The sequence below is a fragment of the Equus caballus genome, chromosome 23 (genome assembly GCF_041296265.1).
Source record: "Equus caballus isolate H_3958 breed thoroughbred chromosome 23, TB-T2T, whole genome shotgun sequence".
In the NCBI taxonomy this organism is placed as follows: Eukaryota; Metazoa; Chordata; class Mammalia; order Perissodactyla; family Equidae; genus Equus; species Equus caballus.
The window spans coordinates 65,189,483-65,213,091 of record NC_091706.1 but is presented as its reverse complement, the minus strand read 5'-3'; the positions used below and the strand labels follow the sequence as shown (position 1 = coordinate 65,213,091).

The window sequence follows — 23,609 nt, the reverse complement described above, 5'->3', positions numbered from 1 at the left end:
CAGCCTGAGCTCGGAGGAACACATGCTTCCTAAAGTTCAAACAAGCTGTCCCTGCTCAGTTACTGCCTTGGTTTTCCACAGTGCTGTCTCCTCAGACAGATTTGTCTTTATTATAACACCTAAACCTTATTAACTTTAAAGAAATTCCTTATTTAAAGTTGGTACTTAGAGCCTATATTTAAAACTACCACTAATAAAAGGTAAATGGTTCATTTAAGTAAAAATAAAGAGTATTACCAATATGACAATATAAATAAGGCTATCTTAAAAAGATATTAACAATTTTCAACAGAGCATAAGTTCTCTAGGTAAGAGAGTGTACTTTTATATCTAATTAGAAGCTCAATTTAATTAAAGATTTGTTTCATGTACCTTCTTAGCTGAACCAAAAAAATGAAAGATTCGTTAGTGGGAAGCGTTTGCTTGATGATAAACAAGAGTTAAACGCCCATGGCTCGTCTTTCCCCAAAGAAGCAGAATCCTTTTGCAGGAATCTTGTTTCGTGGTGTTATGGAGACACTCCCCCCCTGCAATGTCAGGGCAGGTGCTGAAGCAGGTGACACACCTCACCAGGTGACAGAGCCACCATCCCATATGGGGGTGGGGACAGAGTGGGGGGGGTCTCAGGTACTCTCTGCAGGACTCATAATATCTGCAAGAATAAATAAGTGGAGAGAAACTGGGGAATTTCTTGGAATGGAATGGGTAGAACAAATTATTCTCTAAGAGTTTCGTTACTGAGAGGCAAAAAAGCCCACAGCTTAAGCACAGAAATAAGACTAACTGATGTTTGTCTGAAACTACCTCATTTGGAGAAAGTTCGATGGCCAAGAATCCCAAAGAGCCAAATAAAATGCACTGATTGACACTTCAGAAGGCCAAGAGCCTGACTACATTTTGGCCATTATCTGCTTTATGCCTTTTCTTTCCATGCGGGTAAGGGAAATGAAAAGGCAAATCATGTGAATGAAAACAATACCATCGTCCTGGTCAAAAGGACCAGTTACCAAGTCTGACCCTAAATGCCCAATGCAGCATGCTGACCCTGCAGGCAAATACAGCCAGGCACCGCCTAACGACGGGGATGCATTCTGAGAAATGTGTTGTCAGGCAGTTTCATCACTGTGTGAACATCACAGAGTGCACTCACACAAACCTAGATGGTATCGCCTACTCCTATAGGCTATACGGTACTAACCTTATGGGCCCACCGTCGTCCATGTGGTCCATGATTGACTGAAACCTTGTTATGCGGCACATGGCTGTAAATATCAAAGGATGAAGGCAGATGGAGCACAGAAACTGCACATCACGTGTTCAGTGCCACGGGTGACAGCTTACCGTGCTGCCACACGCAGCCCAGGGTCCTTCCTTCAAGGTCAGCACAGGGAACACGATACTGTGTCTGCCTACTTGGTTAGGTGGATTTCTAGTTTTAGCTAATTAAAACTTTACAAAATTGGCAAGTGGCTAAAAACGATTCCTTCAGACAATCATGATCTATTTTGCTTTTGGTGTTATATCTAAGACTCCATCGGCAAAGCCAAGGTCATGAAGATTTACCCCTGTGTTTTCTTCTAAGAGTTTTACAGTTTTACTTCATATATTTAGGCCGTTGATCCACTTTGAGCTAATTTTTGTATATGGTGTGAGTGGAACCCAAACCCATTCTTTTACCTGTGGATATCCACTTGTCCCAGGACCATGTGTTAAAGAGACAATTCTTTCTCCATGAGTGGTCTTGACCCCCTTGTCAAAAATCAATTAACTGTAAATGTGAAGGTTGATTTCTGTCTCTCAATTCTTTGCAATGGTCGATATGCCTATTCTTACACGAGTACCACGCTGTTTCATCTACTGTAACTTTGTAGTAAGCTTTGAAATCTGTAAATGTGAAGCCTCCAGCTTTGTTCTTCTTTTTCAAAATTGCTTTGGGTATAGGAGGCCACTTGGTAATTTCATACAAATAGATAAACTGAACTTCGTCAAAATTAAAAACTTTGTGCAACAAAAGACATTATCAAGAAACTTAAAAGAGGATATACCAATGGGATAAATATTTCATATATCTGATAAGTATCTAATATCCAGAATATATAGAGAACTCTTACAACTGAACAACAAAAAGATCAACCAACCAACTAAAAAATGGACAGAGAACTTAAATAGATAGTTCTCCAAAGAAGATATACAAATGGCCAATAAGCACATAAAAGATGCTCAGCATCATTAATCATCAGGGAAATGCAGATCCAAACCACCATGCAGTGCCACTTCACACGTACTAGGATGGCTACTATCAAAATCACAACGAAAACCCAGAAAACAAATAGCAAGTGTTGGAGATATGGAGAAATTAGAACCCCATGCATGGCTGGTAGGAATCTAAAATGGTGCCACCACTATGGAAAAAATTAAATATAGAATTACCATAAGACTCAGAAATCTACTTCTGGGTATATAACCAAAATAAGTAAAATAGATATACAATTGACATGTAGATATACAATTGAAATAGTTGAAGAGATATTTGTACACCCACGTTCATAGCAGCATTATTCACAACAGCCAAAAAGTGGAAGCAAACCAAGTGTCCATGGACAGACGAACGGATACACAAAATGTGGCGTATACATACAGTAGAACATCATTCAGCCTTAAAAGGAAAGGAAATCCTGACACCTGCTACAACGTGAATGAACATTGAGAACATTATAGTAAGTGAAATCAGCCAGCCACAAAAGGACAAATACCATACGATTCCACTTATACGAGGTCCCTACAGTAGTCAGAGTCACAGAGACAGAAACTAGAATGGTGGCTGACAGGTGCTGGGGGGAGAAAAGAACAGGGAGTTCATTTTTAAGGGGTGCAGAGTTTCTGTTTCGCAAGATAAAGAGTTCTGAAGCTGGGTGGTGGTGGTGTTTGCACAGCAACGTCAATGCCCTCGATGCCACTAAACCTTAGACTTGGAAATTGTGAAAATGGTCAATGTCATGTCATGTATATTTTACACTAAAAACACGTGATTGTAAGTGAAAACACTGTTAGCAACAACTAACGCACAAATTAAAGCCCACACTCATCCGTGAGCACAATGAGCCCCAGCATCAGTAGCGCTGGCGGAGCAGACAGGCCCCTCTCCTTTGTCATCCACATGACACAGGAAGCAACGGGGTCTAATCTGATCTGACAAGGCCAAAAAATCTAATTTCCTGAGAAGACCAATTAAAATCTGCACCTACTTCCTGGCCCTAATTTCATCTTGTATTAATGGTCACGTGAAGCCATCACTATCAGCCATCACTATCAGCCATGGCATTTAAAACTAAGCCTGGAGACTGCGCTGTCCAGTACGGGGGCCACCAGCCACTGGAAAATCAGCCAAACCGAAGGCGACGTCCTGCATGGGCTTTTGAATGCCTCCCACAAAAAAGAATGTTAAATGTCACACTCAGAATTTTGATACCGATTACTAGTGGAAATGACATTTCATACACATTGGGTAAAATAAAATACATTATTTAAATTAACTCCACCTTTGTCTTTCTACTTTTTTAAAGATGGTCACTAGAAAATGCAAAATTACGCGTGCAGCTCATACTGCATATTTATTGGTCTGCACTGCTCTAGGACATGAAAACAAACCTGTATTTGCTTTTCTTTTTGGGCAAACTTTAACAACACGTCATACATAATCCAATATGTTACAAAATTTAACTAAACTTGATTTTTTAAAAAGTGCTTAGAATCCTCTTCTTATTAATATCGAAAGGGAAAAAGCCACAAGCCATTGGAAAAGTCTTATTTTCCCGCTGTGGTAAAATATTTAAAATAATACACCAACATGCATGGCAACAAACTAAAACACATACCTCTCTCAGAATCCTACAGGAAGAGAAATAGAAAATGACGCTGCAGACGCGAGGAAACCAGGGTGAGAAGTTACACAGGGGAGAGACTGGCGCAACAGTGGAGCAAAAGTATAAATATTCCAAACACACTTCAGAGCATCTATTTGCCAGAATGATTCTCTTTAGCTAAGAGGATTCTTTAGCACATATATTCTTCTCTCGGTATTTAACTATTATTCCTATTTTCTCTCTCTACCACCCCCCCGCTAATATCAGTGCCACGAAGGCAGCGTCCCTGTGCGAGACATTCACCAGCATGCCAAGGCCTCCATCCCAAGGCCAGACACACCGGAAATACTTAGCACATACTAACTGATTATCTGCTGTTGAAACACATTTTTGTGGGCCAACCAAGGAAATTGTACCAGAGAAGATAAAGGAACTCTTCAAAGAAACAAAATAAAGTTTTGAAAAATCTATGTAAGAGTAACCACTCGGAGGTTGGCAATATCGACTGACATAGAAAATTACCAAAGGAGAGGTGGTACCAGCACAGACACACAACCAGAGGGGAATGACTGCATCACGTCGTTCACCAGCAAGCTGTTGCAGCAAAGAAGCTGAAGCCAAAAGTCGGCGGGAACTACTGGACACGCATTTGGATATTTTATTTATTTTTTAATATATAAAAGAGACCTTTAAGATATAGTAGATTCTTTACAATATTTCACATGGAGATGAGAAGCAACCACAAAAATATTGTTGAACACACAATGGTTCACTAGTTATCTCGCAGCAAAGGAAATATAAGTGTTGCAGAATTAAAAGGCAAGTGATGTTTTTCTTTTCTACAGAAAGCAAATGAGGTAAATTCATTCCCATTTTCCATGTGGCGGGTGGCTTTTAGCAGTCTGCCATAGAGCAGCTATTTCCCCAAAATAAGCACACTCCCTCCTTCCCAGTAATAGAAAGGTGACATTTTAAATACAAGGGAGGGACACAGTACCTGCTTGGAAAAACCATTGTCCTTTGGAGAGAGCATTTTGAAAAGAGATGTATAAAAATGCTTCCACCAATACAGGATTTTGCCAAAAGGAAAGGAAACGCATCCCTAAAAAGCTATGTGCGCAGTCAAAAACTCAAAAATCACATTTTTTATCATTTTAAAGGTCTCCCAAATGAAGGATTTCCATGGGTGTGGGCGCATTTGATAAAAACACATCAACGCAATATGTTTCAGTTCTATTTCGAGAATGTGTGGTGGACATCAGAGATGACATGAGGCCAGAGAAGGGCTCCCTGGAAAGCTGCCATCTGAGCAAAGATTTGAGAGGGGTGACAGTGCGAACTCCGCATACCTGCGGGAAGAGACCCTCGCAGGGAGAACAGCAGGTGCCAACACAGATGCCAGTGTCACATGTTCTAGGAACTTGCAGGATTCCAGAAGGCAGGAAGGGAGAAAAGTAGATGAGGCCAGCAAAGCAGTGGGCACAGGTGGGCAGGGGCAGACGCAGCTTTTACCGTGAGAAGTACGGGAGGCCACGGAGGATTTTGCACAGAGAAGGGACAGACCTGAGCCCCGCTGTCCCAGGACCTCGGTGAGGACTGAGGGAAGGAGTGGACTCACGTGGCCCTCTCTCCCGGACATCTCCACCCACTGCCTTGGAGACATGTGCAAAATGGAACCATCACCCTCTACCACCCGAACCACTCCCGTAGACTGTGTTCATCTGGGTCCGTGGTGATGTTTTCCTTCCAGTCGTCCAGGCCTGACCCCGTGGAGTCCTCCTGAAGCCCCCGTGTCCTCTTGTACCTCACGTCCAATCCATCAGCAAAGTGTGTCAGTGACGTCTTCCAAACACGTCCAGACCTAACCACGAATCACCTTCCCCGTGGCCCCCACCCTCTCCAAGCGACCATCCCCTCTTACCTAGATCACTGCAGCAGCCTCCGCCAGTTTGCTTCAGACCTTGAGCCATTCCACTCATCTCCCCAGCCAGGTACCAGATCACGTCATTCCTGTGCTCAAAACCCTCCCTCGGCCATCCTGTCTCCCTGAGAGTAAGAGCTAAAGGACTCTGCCCCCACCGGCACCCTCTCCTCCCTCCTCCTATTTTACCCTCAGCTCATGCCATTCCAACCATATTAGTCTCCTTATTGCTGCTTGGACATATCTGCATGCTCCTGCCTCAGGGCCTTTGCACAGGCTCTTCCCTCTACCTGGAGCACTCTTCCCCCTACCCCTTCCACAGGCCTATGTTCATATACCACTTTCTCAATGAGACTTTCCCTCAGCACCCCAACTGAATTCACAATCCCAACCTCACCCTGGAGTCTGTAACCTCTTCCTGCTTCATTTCTCTCCACAGCACAGATCCATTTCTGACATACTATGAATTGACTCTAAGATCTGTGCTCACCTCCACTCTACTGTGAGCTCCACAAGAGCACTGTATCTGTTCTGTTCACTGCTGTCTCCCCAGGGCCTGAACACCACCGGCCCATAGGAAGTGTAGACTAAGAATCTGATTGGTGCGTGAAGGCATCTGTATTTTACTTTAATGAACAGCTCAGCAAGGCCAGGTTGAGCAACATGCCCCAGGTGACAGCAACATGGGCAGAGACTTGGGTGTCATCACTACCTGGCCATGCACCTGTGGTTGCCATATATGTTTCATTGGGCTAAGTGGGACCTCGACGTGGCTGCAGGCTGAAACAACAGAGGAGGAGTGTGGACCACACCTAGGCCGCTAGTTCCACGACAGGGTTGCAGGCAGGGCTGCTGCCAGTGATGTCTCCTAACAGCCAGACCAGGACCGTGTGCAGGCGCCACAGAGGGAGAGGCCTCCACAGACTGAGGCTCCATCCCCGGAGGCCTCTGATTGTCCGGAGGAGGGTGGTGTGACTGCCACAGTCAGCACGGGGTAAAGCAAGGTGAGGTGAGGCTGGAGGGTGAGGCACGGCCAAGACCCTACAGACCTTTGGAGGGCCACATGCAGCCACTGAAGGGGCCTGGCCTCAACAGAGAAAGTGCAAGAGAAGTCCAGCACTACAAATCAGGCCAAAAATGGGCAGCTTGGACTAGAGTGACAGCCAGGAGGGAGCTCAGCTGGTGATGGTTGGTGAGGGAAGGAGTTAAGATGTGGAGAGAGAACGCGTCAAGGAAAACTCCCAAGGTTTCCACTCGGTGGAACTGAAGAGATGGGATGAGATCATTTCCTGGGGGAAGGCCGGGCAAAGGTCAGCTGGGGGGAGGATGGTGAAAGGGTCTCTGGGACGGTCAAGGGCTCACGTCTAGCGGGCAGGTGGATGATGGTCCGGGGCCAGCTGTAGGATCCGGGCCCAGAATGCACAGTTGGGAGTCATCTGTGTTGAGGCAGGGATTGCAGGCCAGAGTGTGGATGAGATGGCTTGTGAGGACAAAGAGAAGGGAGCAGGGGACTCAGACATGCCACAGGAGACTCTAGAATTCAGCGTTTGGAAAGACGGTGGGTCTGCGAAGAATTAAAAGAAGGAATGGCCTCAGGGTAGAAGCCCCTGCAGTGACGGCGCCCGCTGTGGAAGCCAAGGGCAGTGAGGACTTCAAACCAGAGGCCCGACAGCCTGAACTGGGACTAAGAAGTGAAGCACAAGGGGAACTGGAGAGCACCCCCAGTGGGAAGCACTTGGAAGTCACTAGCAAGAGACACTGTGATGGCACCACGGGCGGAAGCTGGACGGCAGTAGGCGGAGGAGTGAGCACGCGATGCAGAAATTCACACAGGCAGCTCAGAAATCGTTCCCGAGACTTTGGCTGTGAATGGGAGGAAAGACTGTGAATTGGTGGCTGACGGATATCCAGTTTTGATTTTTAAAAGAGGGTGTTTTTTAAAATTCATTTTGAAATACAGGGACATAAGCATGTGTAAATGTTAATGGGAAGATAACAACTGAATATGCTGGCAAGATGAAATGTAAGTTCTGGGCGAGGGTTGAGGAGAGGTTGAACAAGCATGCTGTACAGACGGGATGCTGTGGTCAGGCAGGGATGCTCCACTGTCCCTCTGGATGTGGCAGAGGATCCGGGCTGACCAAATCCCCTCTCACTGTGACTGTGGGTGTGCCCCTTACAAGGACTGGAGGAAAAAGACTAAAGTCGCCCTGGATGGCATGTGAACATAGGCTGAGGAAGGACACGGAACTAGGGGCCAATGCCCCTGCAAAGCAAACGAGAACACCCAGGAGGTCAGAAGCTGATGGAGTGAGAAAGGCAAGGGCGTACAGTCAGGAGCTGTGAACCATTAATCAATGAGTATTTATTTGTGTCTGCTCTGTGGTTACTAGGAAACTCAGCACAATGCGCTATAAAAGGCTGTAGCTACTGATGTGTCTAGAACCCAAAGACACATAACATCAGATAGTCCTTAGCAACACCTGCCCTCAGCAGGCTCCCAGTCAAGCCCAGGACCCCTAGAGTCATGACACAGATGAACAGCTCCAGTCTAGAACAACAAAAATCTCAAGCAGGGGATACTCTTGCATATTGAAAACAGTGTGAATTCAGTTACAGAGTCGGACCTGCCTGTGGGGAGATGAGCAGGGGCAAGGAACAGAGGAAAAGAGCACTAGTGAAAGAAGGAATGCAGATTTAACCAGATACGAGATGGGGAGTCCCCGTGGGTCTGGCTCAAAGAGAAAGATGTAAAGAAAAAGAGTCAATATTTTAAGATTAATTGGAGAGTGCGCATACTAGGTAGATGAGGAAAGTTTGACGCTGGAGGCCAGGAATCCATCCAGAAGCAAAGAGCAACTATGAGCCGTTGGGCTTCACGCCAGGTTGTAAAGGAGAATAAATCTGAGACGGGGAGAGAGGGGAACCGTTGTGAGGCTGCTCAGATGGCAACCACCCTCACACCCCGGAATCCTGACCCTCTAGCAAGTGTTGAGACAAGCTTGATCTTCAAAACATCTTTGATTTAGGTATTAATAGCCCCATTTTACAGATGAGGGAGCTAGACTCTGGGTGGTTAAAGCCACAGTGCACTGTTGCAGAGCCGATAAGTGGCAGAACCTGCATTTCAACTCAGGTTTAGGAAGCCGGGAAAGGCATTCAGGCCAATCCAAGTTAGCAACCACTGAACAGGAGCTCTGACTCTGCAACACTGAGGAAGGAAGCACTTTATGCTGACCTGCAATATTGCCAAGCAACTTCCAGACCGGTATCATATTAATTTAAGAAGTGCAACAATGATGTTAGGCAGCTAATAATGAATGACTGTGTATGTTCTATGACTCATCAAAAAAATCTTAGATGCCTCATAAAAGGTCCACACCAAAAGCTGTACCCTCAGCAACCACACCAAGTGGTCAATATAACACCCGCTTGCAGAAAAACACGGGTCATACTCACGTCACAGGGTGTTTCCGTCATTATTTTAATGTAGCCCTAACACCACGGGCAAAGAGGCCTAACAAGGCTGACCAATAACCGCCCAGGCCACAGGAGACTGGAGTTGGAGTAGGAGCTCTGATTTTGCTGGTCTTTGCAGGTCTTAGGAGAAGGAAAGGTGGTGACATGAAAATGCTTAGGATTCACGCACCTTTCAATGCTGGGGTAAAATAAAGACTCACGATTCCCAATTAGTACAGATTTCTAATTAGCACAGTTCCCAATTAGCACAAGGCCTACAGTTAGGGTTGGGTCGCACTGGCTGTCTCAGGGCTGTAGAGCCCCAGCATGGCTTGTGTTTCCATGTGGAACAGCTTCACTGGAATCTAGAATTGTCCTAAAGGACAGAGATGGATAATCTCAAGACAGAAAATTCTTAGAACGTCCATGGAAGAATGAAAATAGCACAAGAAAGTTACCAGTGCAAATATCAACAATATCTCATGTTTGGAAATGCAAAACAATAAAAGACAAAGTCATATGCTTTTCCAAGGTATTAACTTGGTTGGGCTCATCGTTCCACATTAATTCACAATGGCAACTTACTCAATATCATTTCTGTCTCAGTCACCAGAAATAGCCTCTTTCCAAGAGCTAAATAGGATGGGAAGGAGGGTTGGTAATGAAACATTTACCATGTGAGTTACAAGTTGAGCGGTCAATGGTAAGGAAGCAGCATCACAGTCGGGTGTTAACAAAATGGTATCAAGTCAAAGAGAGACAGATATCAACCACTAGCTAATTAGTGAGAAAGCCAGAAAGACAAACGGGAGTGCAGTGTCCACAGCGTTTCACGTACATCTGTCCATGTCAGTACATACACCGCCATATTGTGCTTTTTAACAACTGCATAGGACTCCCCAGAGAGCTGGTTCATCATTTATCAACCAGTTTCTCACTAAGTGCTTTTTTTGATTAACAAACAGCCTTAAACATAAATACCTCATCACATTTTTGCGTCTATCTGTAGAATAAATTCCCATTAGTGGAACTGCTAGATCAAAGAGTATGTGCATTTTAAATTTCATAGGGATCACCAGGTGCCCTCCAAAATTACTTTTTTTACTTTTACTTTGTTAAATTTGGCTACATACGAGATTTTAAATTTCTGTTCAGAAAAAAACAAACAATAAACCACATCAAAGGACAAATGACAGCTAGAAACAAATATTTACAACCTATTTCAGATGAGTTCTAATTTCCTTAATACAGTGGGTCTCAAAGTTGGTGAGCATCCAGTCACCTGAGACTGCTGGGTTCAACCCCGGAGACACAGATTCAGTGGGGCCCAAGCGGATCCAGCCCTGTCCCGGGTGAGGGAATGGTGAGGTCTGCCGAGCACAGTGGAGACCCACAGCCTTACCCAGGATGAATACCATCCTTGTAAACTAAGGGGAAAGTGAGCAGAGGGCAGAACATGCAGATCCCAAAGATGCAAATTACTTTTAACATATGAGAAGATGCTCAATGTGACACAAATAAATGCAATTAAATGAGTAATGAGAAACAGACTTCTTGTTACCTTGGAGAGGATCAAAGCATTTGATAACGCACTGGACTATGTTAGGTGTGAGGAAATAGCCCTCATACACCGTTGGGAGCAGGTGAAAGAAATCATAATTCTCCTAGATTTACAACTTTATTCTTTATGTTTAAATATTTGCTCCAACAACCTGATTTATTTCTCCATCTGAAATCGTCAATATTTTCAGAGGAATTTAAACTAACACTCAAAAGTATGGAAGAATGAAGAAGAGATGCACGGAGTGTCATCTGTAAATCTATCTGGGAAAATCAAAAATAAACAAACATTTGGTTGTCATGATATTCTGGGAAATTTAGGTTCTTTTCAAAATCTACGTCACCCAGTCATTTCTACCATTCAACAGTTGCAACCTCCTCTTGGCTTGTCAAGACTTACACGGATCTTACTAAAACAGGAATGCCACTCTGCACTCTGCGGTGCCCACCCATTCATTCTGTGGTCAAGAACCCAAAGAAGTTCAAAAAGGCATCAAAAGAGAAGCACAGTCCTCTGTAAGTGAGGGGACTAGTCCACAGGCCCCTTTCTTTAAATCTCAGGGGACTATTTCCTAGGCGAGCAGGCAATGATCCTAGGCATGTATGTGTAATTGGGGGCCCGGGGAGAGGCAGCTGGGTGGTAGAGTTGGGGAGATGAGTCCAAGTTTATACAAAAAGGAAAACGCCATCCAGCCAGATTCCTGTAGAGCTGAGTGACTCCTGGCTTTGCTCTGGATGCAGGGACCTGGACACTGATCACTTTCCCTTTTTGCTCAGTATCATCCAACAATAAACACCACACTCAAAAGTCACAGAAGTGCCCCAATAAAACGACGGGAGTGTAAAGATGACATAGGAAGGAAAGCCTCCCCGTGCAAGGGCTCCTGGCCGAGCTCTGGGGAGCATCCCTTCTGGAGCCCAGCTTCAGAAGGTAAGGGAGGAGAGAAAGAGACTATTATGGCAAGTCCTAATGGGAAGCTCCTGTGTTCTCCTATTTCCCCAGAAAAACAATCACTTTCCAGACACTAATTAGCTTCAGAAAAACACTGCACAAATTCCTTTCATACAAAACGCCGCTCTCTTTAAATCTCCCATTGTGATTTCCAGGATGAGAGCCCGTGTGATGGAAATGGTACCCACCCCTCCAGCACCCATTGATCACAGAGGCTATCTGGGGACTGGGTGGAGACACTGACACCTTTTCCCTAAGGTCCTGCATTTCTGCATTTCAAGGAGTCAGTATTCACAAGTCAGTCAATGATAAAGCACTACATTTCTCCAAACTTTATCCAACGGTGTTGAAATAGATAGAAACATCGAAAACACACATACCAGTGAAGGATAACGTGGAAAGATGTGTGAAGCATCTTCAATCACCCAGTAAATACTAGCTCACCAGCTGTTTATCGATTTTACAATATGTTTGCTGCTATTTGCCCAATAAAGCAATTGAAATATGGAAATGGAATGACTGCTAACGGGACCTGGGGGCTCACTTGCTGACGTCTGTAACTGGACGGGACTGAAGCAAACTTGATCCAAAGTGGTGACGCCCACCCCTAGAAGTGCCCCTTTGTTTCTGCCACAGGAGACCCTGTGCTAAGTCTCTTCACTCATTATACTTCATAGAATCAGGGACTTATTTGACCCCATCCTCTCATTTTACTGATAAAGACGTAAGTAACAGGTTCAAAATTGTACCACTAGTTAATGGCAGGGAAGGACGGGACACAGGTCTTACAGCAACTGAGGAGCATTCGTATATTTATTTTTGATAATGTTCAAGGGGTTTAATTTATTGACTCCTGACTTTTCAGCTCTTACACTGCTTTGCCGAAAGGTTAATCTATAGCCGTGCTGGCCAATACCCCAGCCACTCGCCACACAGGCTATCAAGCTCTTGAAACATGGCTAATCCAAACTGAGATGTTCTGTAAGTGCAAGACTTAACAAAAAATTGTAAAATATCTCAATAGTATTTTGTATTAGTTACATCTTTAAATGGTGATTTTTAATGTATTGGTTTAAAGCAAATGCTTATTAAAATTAATTTTACCTGTTTACTTTTATTTTTCTGATGTGACTATAGGACACTTTAAATGATGCGTGTGGCTCCCACGTTGTTTCTACTGGACAACACTGAGTGACAGGGAGGCTCTTACTGCATTGAAGAGAGAGCTACAGGAATCTTGCTTTCCGGAATCTGCCAGCAGCGAGAGCAAAGGAGAGGGAATGAGAGGACCTTTGTGCCAGTACTTTAAAGAATACTAACCTGGTCAAGGAAGAGAGACTTGCAACCACATAATGAACTAAAAACTAAAGCATTATTTGAAATCATTGAAATGATTTTAAGTTAATCCTTAAATGTGCATGCGTGTGTAAATTCAATTTGTAAGAGAACAATAGCAATTGTGTCATGACAACCATCACCTTCCCTTTGGATTAAGAAGAGCTATTTTCCTATAAAAATTATAACCACAAACAATCAATGGCACAGAAATCAGGTCTTCCTTTAAAGAGACATCTGTCCATTGTAAATACCCATACGAAATACATGATAGATAGAAAGATAGACGGTTGATGGGTAGATAGATGACAGACAGACAGATCCATCCAGTCCACCTTATTAGTGGGAATGGGGCACACTGGTTATCCGAATTGAAAGTTGCAGGGCAGCACCGAGCCCTTTTAACTTAAAACAGCTGGCAGGCAACCGCCTCACCCCAGACAACCAAATGCTTCTTTTTTGTAACAAAGAAATTTGCCTTACTGCAAAAATTTACTGCATTTATCTTGGGAGAAAATGAGGATTTTGTCTAAATCAATAGGCTAGTTTCTAATATACTAATATGTCAACTACGGCCACCAAATCAGCAGAATGAACAATATGTTTTTCTTATCACAGAGACACTCTTTGATAAAAGAACCCCCCTTATTTTTCAAAGGCTTTACTTTCCCAGTAAGATGTGCAGGCATCAGAGCAGAGCCAGGATTCACCCTGAAATAATACATTTCCCACAAAGTCATGTGCGGTTTATAGGATGTGTACAACATGCAATTAATACCAAGCCCTCTCTGCTCCTCTCACGGTGAAGCGGCACTGCTGATGGCTGAGGATGCTAGATTGTTAGACACACGCTCAAAGGGGACTTCCACAACTTGGAATTCAATTTGGGTGTTTTCTGAGTCTCCTCTTAGAAACAACTCTATTAAAGCTCTAACAAAAGATTCTGGAGGTTTCTGCAATAACCATGCATATATATCTGCCATCTGCAGAGAGAACTGAGGACCGAGCAGCAATGCCGTGTCGTGGTACAGCCAGCAATCACTTTTCTCTCTCCCCTCCTTTCCCTGTGTTCCCCAGGGACCATCATCCCTAATACCAAATGAAATGCCATGTGTTAAATGAGATGAAAATGTTTCCTTGCCTTCCATCTTCTGTTTCTATAAGATGAACTATGGGTCTTCCTGCGCCACACAGGACCTCCAGCATTTCCAGAAACAGAATTGTTGACAATTTGCAATTTCAGACAACTGAAAAACTAGTATGATTCCCCCACAAATTTGTTAAATTTATTCAGATTTTATCCTCCCCTTTTCTCTCCCTCCCACTCCACCTCTTCGAAGCCAAATGCCACTGGAGAAGCAGCACATTTGGACTGATCTGGAATGTAAAATGCTCCAGCCTTTTATTGTTACCTACAAAATCACCCTTAAAAAGAATATTTTTAAAGTTTTTAGTTCAAAGCAGAAAAGGTCCCTAAGCTAAGACTAGCTTCTCACATGGAAGGGGATTGTTCAAAAGATAAGAAGGCAAACACGTAGGATAAATTCCTAGGGAAGGTAAGTTGTGCCACCGCACAGTCCAAGACGCTGAATCCCAAACGTTGTATTTCACCGTTCATGGCTATAACACGATTCACAGAGCTGCTCCTGTAGAAGTCACCCAAATCCCCACAGAACGTGCATGCATTGGAGTTTTAAAGAGAAAAACAGCATTTTTCAGGACAGACAACTCAGGCAGGTCCCCACCACGCGAGAAGCCAGCAAAGCTTTGCAGGTGAGCCCGGGAGCTGTCAGCAGTCCTTGTCATCTATGGGAACCACATTCTTACAACTAAAGACGGGATGCTGTGCCTCTCCTGCATCCTGCTCTGACAACAAGGATACAGGAAGAAACACACGTAGATATCACGAAACGCAATCTTTTTTAAAAGAAGAATTAGAACATTCAGCCAAGTCTCGGCCAAGCCCATGAACGGCTGCGGTCTAGCAGGAAAACACGCTGAACAAGACAGCAGCGGCTAACGTGCTCCGCATCTTTCCTTCGGCCACATCTTTTTATGACTTTCGTAAACCCATCAAATCAACTTCCACATTAACAGGAACACCTGCACCATAGAATTTTCTAAAACGCTAATTCCTGTTTTGGAAGGGATCCCAAACAATGTGTAAGATATAGGTTATTTTTTTAAAGAACATGTTTTAGACAAAGGTATCAAGATGCTCACACTCCCTGACAAAGATACAGAAATGCAGCTTTTTCCCCTTGCCAACTCCAATATTTATTTTGCTGACTCGCCCACCCAGATAGTGGCAATCCCTTTTCAGGGCTGGCGAACAAGAATGCCAGCGCCGTCAGTGCCCCACTGCGGACGCAGGGAAGCCACAGCAAAGGAGGGGGCATCGGTTACCTGAGGAAGAAGTCCGCTCCGCGCCTCTGCCGAGCTCGCCTCGCATAGGACAGGCCAGCGCAGGCTGTGCGGATGCGGGCTCCTCCCGGAGGCAGGCGGGGCGCGCGCTCCCTCGCGCCGCCGTGACGATGCTGTCAGCTGCTCGCCCGCCCGAGCGACCCGCGCCCCCGCGCCCCGCGCGCACCTGCGCCCCGCGCCCCCGCGCACCTGCGCCGCCCAGCCCGGGCGGGCCTGGCGCGGTCACAGCCGCCCCGCCGGCCCCCGGCCTTCCTCCTCCGCCGCCCCCTGCAATCTCTGACTTCTCATCTGTGCCAACGGCTGCAGCGGCGGCTGCTCCTGCTTAAATGGCGCCTGCTCGCCTCCAAAGAGCTTTTAGGTGCCACCTACTGCATGCTCCTGGAATAGATGGCCAGGACTGAAATTTTCTGAGAAGTCAATGAATTAAAATAATTTCATTGAAAGTGCACCAGATTCTTTTGTTTTAGATCGTGCACATTACCAACTGTAATTACTACTAACCGTAAGCCCTCCTTTCAGTGCCCAGATAGTAAATTGAAAACCTACTCATTTAGAAGGCGGAGGGAATCAGACCATGCCCAGCAGGCGACCATACTGTGCCGACAAACACGTTCCACTTTAACGGGATCCTGGGACACACCAGCGTTGGCAGTCGGGGGCTAGAACTGCCTTTTCTCCGAGTAGTTTCACATCAGCGTTTCAAGGAAATAACCAGGTTTATTTTTTGACATTGATGAACCATTTTGTCAAAGAAGCGTTGATTACAAACGGGTGAATCAGCAAGAAATAAGATTTATGGCTAACAATTCTGTGCCGACATTTTTCAAGTGCTTGCCTATAACATTGATCCATAAATTGAAACTATGGGTTTAAGGAATATTTCTTCTCCTATTCTAATGCATTCTTTTTTAATACCAAATTTCCAAAGAGAGTTGGCAATATTTTTTTTGTCTGTAAATTTGATTTAGCTTATAGAACCCCACTTACCCGTTCTAAAGCTGTTGTGAAATTTCTGTATAATTTCAAACAGCATTCTCCTTCAATATTCATTGGCAAAGTAAATTTCGGCTCTGTTATTCACAGGAAATATGTGTTTTCAAAACCTTACTTAAGAATTATAATCAAGAAAATTTATTTTGCTGACCGGTTCGTCCTGATTCTGACCTTGAAACTATGGCCATTGGAACATGAAAAAAATTACACCATTTTTGTCCAAGTCATTTAAGGCTGCCAATGGCAAATCTACCCCGTTGCAATGAGGCCTGAAAGCAGGGTAGTCACTCCATCCCCCTCCCGGCCTCCTCTCCATTACAAACGAAGGGATGGCCATTGCGCAGCCATCCCAGAGGAGCCCCGACGCACTGAGGAAGACTCTGGGCACCGCCTGCCGCCTTTGCTGGAGCCCGAAAGGACCCTCCAGGCTAACAGAGCGGGATGTTGTTTTCTATGACAACCCAAAATGTGGGTTATCAGGTTAAATGATAAAATGGAAGTCCAGGACTAAACAGAGAAGGGTGAAAAGATTTAAAGAGGTGAAAATATTGAAGTCAAAAGGCCAGTTCTAGGCTGGAACTGGTCGGGAGCGAGAAGCTGGAGCCGCCGGAGGGAGCCGCCTCGGGCCTGCCCGCTCCACACGGCGGAAGCAGCCTGCGTTTGCCACCTGTAATCGTTTTTGTTCCGAGAAAGGGAAGCAGGGGTCCCAGAGGCCCTGTTTAAACAAGGAATAACACACTTAAAATAATGTCCCTGGCCCCTCTCTCACTCCCCACAAGCCCTGGCTTTTCATCTGTTGGAGGTGAAAAGCTGTACGCCGGCGTCTGTCTCAGCCTCTGGCATGCATCAGCATCACCTGGGGTGGGGGGCTTGTTAAACACAGCCAGCTGGGTCACACGGCTGGGGCTGATCCTGCAGGGCTGTGGGGGCGGAGGGGGGCGCCCAAAATGTGCAATTGTAACAGGTTCCCTGGTCCTGCTCATGCTGCTAGGAGCGGGGACCCCCTGGGCTCAGCCACCCAGGTGACGCAGACACTGATAACAAGAGGTCATGTGCTCAGGTGCGAGAAACAGAACATGACTCTATTTTCTAAAGATAATTGAAACTGGCTCAGCCAGTCTGGTGTCCCTCATTTTGAGGAAGCCTCATCCTTCTCACAGACTCACACCTGCACCCCAGGAGCTTTTGGGGGCCATAAAAAGAGCCTCTTCAGCTGCATTCCCACTTTGCTTAGGATTCTACAAGCTTACACTTGGCCTCTATGCAAATTAGGAAAAGGACCCCTCTCTGGGTGGGCACAACACCCTCCCCTCTCCCTCCAAGACGGTGCATGGCTTGAGGGGCAGAGGCCCTTTTATGCAAAGGGCAGGTGCAGTCCACTCCAGGTGCCCAGCTGGGTGAGTGGGGCACCTGCTGAACTTCAGCCCCACTCTCGCCCTCTGCTGGTCACCTTTGTGCATTTTACAAACTGCACAACCAAACTCAACAGCCTGGCTCCTCCCGGAGGACAGCATGGTTCCTGTGAGGGCTGGCAGCTCCACTGAGGACCTGCCTCCACGGGTCCACAGAGTGCCAGACACCATCCAGGGAGATGCAGAGCCAAAATCTTACACTAGGGGCACGAGCTGAGGGATAAAGGGGAGAGGCCCCAGCTGGCTGCTGAGCAAGCAAACATAGAATGAATACACAGCTTGGGACTGTGTTCCTATGTGTCTCGTTGTCTCACTTCCATCCTGTTTTCTCTAAGACACTGTTTCTGGGCACCAGCAGCATCAGCATCACGTGGGAAATTGTTAGAAATGCACGTTTCAGCCGGACCCCAGACCTACTGAATCAGAAACTGGAGGTGGAGCCCAGCAATCTGCCTTTTAGCAAACGGTCTGGGTGATTCTCATGATGCATAGTAGTTTGAAACCTATTGCACTAAAGTGTGTTTTTTAAATTATATTTTTAACAAATGCCATGTCAACATATCTCCTTAAAAATTGTTGAAAGTGGGGGCCAGCCCCGTGGCCAAGTGGTTAAGTTCGTGCACTCTGCTGCGGTGGCCCAGGGTTTTGCTGGTTTGGATCCTGGACACAGACATGGCACCGTCCATCAGGCCACACTGAGGTGGCATCCCACATGCCACAACTAGAAGGACCCACAACTAAGAATATACAACTATGTACTGGGAGACTTTGGGGAGATAAAGGAAATAAATAAGAAATCTTTAAAAAAAAATTGTTGAAAGGGTGCCATCTTGATAGAAGGTACTCAGGGGAGCAGTGCACCCCACGCCCAGAGGTTTCTGGTCCTGTAGATTCTCTCAGCATCACAACCCTTAGTACCTGTCCATGCAGCCCTCCCTTCTAAGGTTTCACCACGTGAGGGTAGGGTGCAGGCCTCCACTGCCCGGAGGACACCCCATTTCTCAGCATTCTTGTCCGCAGTCAGGATGTCCACCTCCAGGGCTGGCCCATGACCCTCTTCAACTCAGACTCCCACTGCACCTTCTCCCCCATGGAGGCACTCCAGTCTAATCCCCAGGTGGGCCAGACCCTCCAACCTAAGATCTCGACCCTGAAAGGCAAAAAGCTTTTCACATCTGTTTGGAGAAAGGGAAGCTCAGCCCCCGAAAATAAAGGCTTCTCCGAAAAGGGAAGAAGAAATGACGTTTCCCTTTGGTTTTTGTCCATGAGTTCACTGGCCCCGAAGTAAGAGCTCTGAAGTTGGATTGGCCCTTCAGAGATATCCCACACTGAGAGCCAGCCCGGATCAGCCACGGTACATGTGCTGTCCTCCCCCCAGGTCCTCTTGGAGTAAATTCCCAGGAAGGGGTCAGCTGAGAGCCTTCAGCAGCCATGCTCCAGCCCCTGGGCAACCAGGCTTCAGTTTGAGTGGTGGGGGTGGTAGTGCCCCACAGCACCCACTTCAGTCACCGGAGACGATCTGTACAGAATGGTGTTAACTGTCAAGAATGGAGAATCTCAGAGACAGGTCTTTGTGCAGAGAATAAAGATTCTGTGTTATTCCGTTGGGTTTGATCCTGATTCTGTATTTTTACTCATCCCTTCAGCTGTATCCAACTGTATTGGGTGCTTGTAAGTCTAAGGAGGTTTTGCCTCTGGGCTTCCTCCCCTCCCTCGATGCCATGTGTACCCCATAAGGATGAGGGCCCACGCTTGCTATCTGTTCTTAATCTTTTCAGCTTACGCGGGCTACACAGATGCTAAAGCTGACATCTGTTCTCTGTAATCTCAGAGTCTCTCATCCCTGCCTTATCTAAGGTTGACCTAGTTCTCTTGGTCTACTGAAACATTAGCAAACACAGACAGATGATTACATCCATAAAATGCCGCTCCGTGCGCTCACACTGCTCTGCACGCCCCTGGATCCAGCCCCTCAAACCCCTGGCCTTCCCTCCTTCCCAGACCTTCCACTGTAGCCTGTGGCACCCCTGTGCCTTATTTGTCAAGTTCCTCTAAATCCTAAACTGCTTGTGGAAGAGTCTGCCACCCTTTTGCCCTAATTGAAAGCTGACTACTCTAGGCCCTGCTTCTCCCTAGCATCTCAAGCAGAGGCTGGGCTTCCTCTCATGCTCCATTGTCTCCTTGATCTCAATGCATTGTCTCTTCTGAGCCATGTCTTCTTCTCTAGCTGCAAAATCCTGCCCACTGCTGGGCTGTACCACCCTCTTGCCTTTGTCTTGCCATCCTTTGGGTCTCTGCCATCTGCCGTCCTCTGGGTTTGGTGGTCTTGTTCCCCATCTGGATCTAGTGCCACCTGAAAGATTCACCTCACTCTCTGTTCCCTTATTTCCATGGTCTCCTTGTCCCCAGTGACTTTTTCCTCTGTCACATCCCAGCCATCCCCACCAATAGCCACATCCTGCTCCCTGACATCATGACAAATTGCAGGGCAACAGGATATTGGTTTCAAGCATCCGTCTTTCCAGCCGTCACACAGCCATGCCTCTTCCTTCGTAGGCCAGTCTCTCCCCTGTGCTCAGGATCACCTTCCTTCTAAGTATCTGTCTTCCGACATCATCACTTCTGCCTTTTCTATCTGAATAATATGTAGCAGAACCAGGTTTTCTGTCCCACTCACTCTTGGACTCTCTGAAGAATCAAAAAGATCGCAGGTGTCACGGAATGAGTCTGAGCTTCTAAGCTGTCTCCCCTCATCTATCCTTGTGGCCTCCAGTCTGTTCCCCAGGCAGCCAGGAGCAGAGCAGGGGCTCCCTAGAGTGGCGTCCAGGGCTTTTAGAATCAAGCGCAACCTTTATGTTGGCTCACAAGGCTCCCGTGATCCAGCAGTTTGCTGCGTCTCCAATTGCACCTCATGCCCTCTTCCCACGGCTCTCAGGTGCCAGCTGAACGGGACTTCTTCAATTCCCCAAATGCCCCAAGATCTTCCTCCCATCAAGGCCACTGTGCATGCTTTACCTCAGCTCTGTGAGCTCAGCTGGCCATGGCCATTCCACTCCATTCTTCACCTCAAATCTATTCCTAAATGCATTGTCCACAGAGAGGCCTTCTTTGACCACCCTGTTTAAACTTGTTTCACCTCCTGCTATGGGTTGAATTGTGTCCCCTCAAAAGATATGACGTACTCACCACTAGGAGCTCAAAATGTGACATTATTTGTAAATCGGTTTGTTGCAGAAATAATTGGTTAAGATGAGGTCCCCCTGGAGTGAGGGGGGCCCTTACTTTAATATGAACGATGTCCTTCTAAGAAGAGGAGAAGAGATGCACAGGGGGAGGTCGGCTACGTGACAATGGAGGCAGATTGGGGTGTTGCATATACAGGTCAAGTAACGCCAGGGATTACCAGCAAATATCAGAAGCTAGAGGAGGCAAGGAAGGAGTCTCCCCAAAGTTTCAGGGGGATCCTGGCCTTGACAGCAGCTTGAAGCCTCCAGAACTGTGAATTCTACCTTCTAGAATCCCAGCCTCAGAACGTGAAACAACAGATTTCTGTTTCTGTAAGTCCCTCAGTCAGCGGTACGTTGTTACGGCAGCCCCAGCAAACGACGACACCGGCCATCACCCAGCCCCTAGATTCTGCTTCCTTTGTCGTCTAGATCAGAATCAGACTCCATTTTCTGTTTATTAGTTGTTTATATACTTATTTATCTCATCTTCCCTTTTAGCCTGTAAGCCAAATGAAGGTAGGCACCATGAATGCCTCATTCCTCATTGTCCCCATATGTTGGCTCAAAAAAATTTGAGGAGGGAAGTGCATAAATGCCACCCCTCCCCACCCAAATTCTAAACCAATTAAGAAAATACAGGAGTCAAAAGACTCGAACAAGATGGTAACTGGGAAGCTCCAGACGCTCGTTCTCCCATGGAAACGTCAAGTAAACAACCAGAGAGATGAAATAGATCTAGGGAGCTCTGGTAGCCAGTCAAGGAACTGCAGCGACCGAGTGAATGCCCAGTCATGCAAGAGCCACACTCAAAACAGGAGGAAATTTCCGGATGTCTTTGCTCACTCTGGCCCCATCCCCTCCCCAGCACAGTATGGTCCAGAGGAAGCCACCCAACTCCTAGTACCTCTCTTGGGACAGAAGGAAAGGAGTGGAACTTGTTTGCAACATTCTAGCTGGTCCAGGGGCTGCCCAAGGGATGAGGTTTCTGTCTTTCCTGACTCAGAAGTCACATGGGAATGGTGGTGAAGGAGTTCAGAGCATGCCACCCCAAAATATCCCACTTTGGCATATGGATTATTTTGAGCAGAAGGCAATCGAGAAGGCAATCAAACCAGCAGACTCTGGAAAAACTCTTTAACTCCCCCTTACCTGCCTGAAATAAAGTCTAAATTTCACCCTTTTGTAAAGGGAATCTACATTTATAAAGGAAATTTCCCTTAGAAAAGGTACCTGAACCAGGAACAGAGCTGTCCCCAGAGACGTATGTTTTTCCTGAGAGTTTATTTGCATAACAAGGTAATATTTATTTACCATACATTTTCTTCTCTCACCTTCCCATAATTTGCCTCCCTCAGACCTAGAAGCTCCAAACCCAGACCCTTTCCTTATCTCAGGATGGTATACAAGTCTCAATCACCTGGCCTCCTTTTTGAGTCTCCTGTTTTTGTAAGACTCCCATGCATATGTCTATAAGTAAAATTAGTTTTTCTCTTGTTAATCTGTCTTACGTCAATTTAATTCTTAGACCAGCCACAGAACCTAGAAGGGTAGGAGGAAAAGTTTTTCTTCCCCTACAGTGGAACATTTGTACATCAGGTGCCAAAGCACTTGAAAACTGCAGGAAGATTGCAGGTGCCCATGGGTACCTAAGAGCAAGAGATCATAGGCAAAGGAACGCGAGAGAACATCTACACCCATGGGAAAGCAGAAGTGAGACTCTTAAGGAAATTAAGACAGTTAAAAGTAGTCATGTAGATGGAGGAATCAGAGAAAAAAGCACATGCAGAGTCCCAGGGAAGATGCATGCCCAGAAAAGGCCTGAGTAGGCATTAAACCTTCATGTCAGGCTGATTAGTGAAGGTCTTACCCTGCACAGAGCCAGTCTGCAAGGACAGGGAGACATGACTATTTTCTCAATGCCCAATTTTCAACAAAGTTCACAAAGCACACAAAGAAATGGAGAAACACGGCTCATTCAGAGGAATAAAATACATCTCCAGAAATGGACCCTAAAGAAATACAGGCTTCAAACTTACAAGACAAAGACTTTAAAACTACTGCCTTTTAACTCACAGAGCTATAGTACAACATGGACTGAGAACTAAAGGAAATCGGAAAGAGGATATATGAACAAAATAAGAATATCAACCAAGAGATCAAAATTATAAAAAAGAACCAAACAGAAATTCTGGAGCTGAAAAATACAATTACAGAATTGAAAAATTCATTTGAGAGCTTCAGTAGCACATTCAAACAAGCAAGAGAATTAGCAAACTTGAAGAGAGGTCATTTTAAGTTATCAAGTCTGAGGAGTAAAAGGTAAAAAGAATGACAAAAATGAGCAGAGCCTAAGGGACTTTGGGACACCATTGGGCAGATTAATATATGCATTCGAGGATTTCAGAAGTAGGAGAGAGAGAGATGGGCAGAAAGATTATTTGACGAAATAATGACCAAAATTTC

At 45.8% G+C, this 23,609-nt stretch overlaps 1 protein-coding gene across 4 annotated transcripts in view; it reads right to left on the bottom strand.

Moving 5' to 3' along the window:
• Nucleotides 1–16,167, bottom strand: part of DIRAS2 (DIRAS family GTPase 2) — a 31,349-nt gene extending 15,182 nt beyond the window's left edge. The window contains exons 1-2 of one of the 4 annotated variants that reach the window (XM_023627558.2): nucleotides 15,497–15,659; nucleotides 12,860–13,006 (exon numbers count right to left, since the gene is read on the bottom strand). The gene's annotated coding sequence lies outside the window, so the exon portion shown is untranslated. Of the gene's footprint in view, nucleotides 1–12,859; nucleotides 13,007–15,496; nucleotides 15,875–16,060 lie in introns of those variants that run through there. The other 3 variants (XM_070248813.1, XM_023627559.2, XM_023627557.2) reach the window with 3 other exon arrangements.
• Between the last annotated feature and the right edge of the window lie 7,442 nt (nucleotides 16,168–23,609).